Genomic DNA, 540 nt, shown 5'->3' on the forward strand with positions numbered 1-540 from the left:
GGGTGACCAATGAACAGACATTGTTGCGCTGTAAGAAGATGTTGCAAAGCTTGAACTGGTCCTTGCATAGTGCATAGTAGGAGAGTTCTAATCGCAGCAGGACCCCCTGGTGGACCCAAGCGAACTGGCTCAACTGGGGTAATTAAATGAGGGCAGTCAGATCCTATGAGCAAAACTGGATGAGCAGCTTCAATTTCTCGGAGGGGAAGTCCTTTAAGGTGTACCTTTTCCGTAAAGCCTTGACAGGATGACAGTGCACTCCAAGCCCCAACTCTGATGCAGTGAATGCAGTGAAGATCTGATATATCTTGTTTGGCTGGCAGGCTGGTGAAAGGTTAAAGGAAACAGCCGCCCCAGCCGCCCCATTTAACTCTTGTCTGACTGTGCGCAGGGGCAAGTCCTCTGGCTTACCTTTCAGTTTCAGCTGGGTTGCTGCAGTATTTAACAAGATGGTTCTTTCGGAGCCATCATCAAGAATGGCATAAGCATTCATGGATCGATCTCCATTTCTTAGAATGACTTTACATATCTTTAACAGTA

The sequence above is a fragment of the Sinocyclocheilus anshuiensis genome, unplaced genomic scaffold (genome assembly GCF_001515605.1).
Source record: "Sinocyclocheilus anshuiensis isolate Anshui unplaced genomic scaffold, SAMN03320099.WGS_v1.1 scaffold50, whole genome shotgun sequence".
Classification (NCBI taxonomy): domain Eukaryota; kingdom Metazoa; phylum Chordata; class Actinopteri; order Cypriniformes; family Cyprinidae; genus Sinocyclocheilus; species Sinocyclocheilus anshuiensis.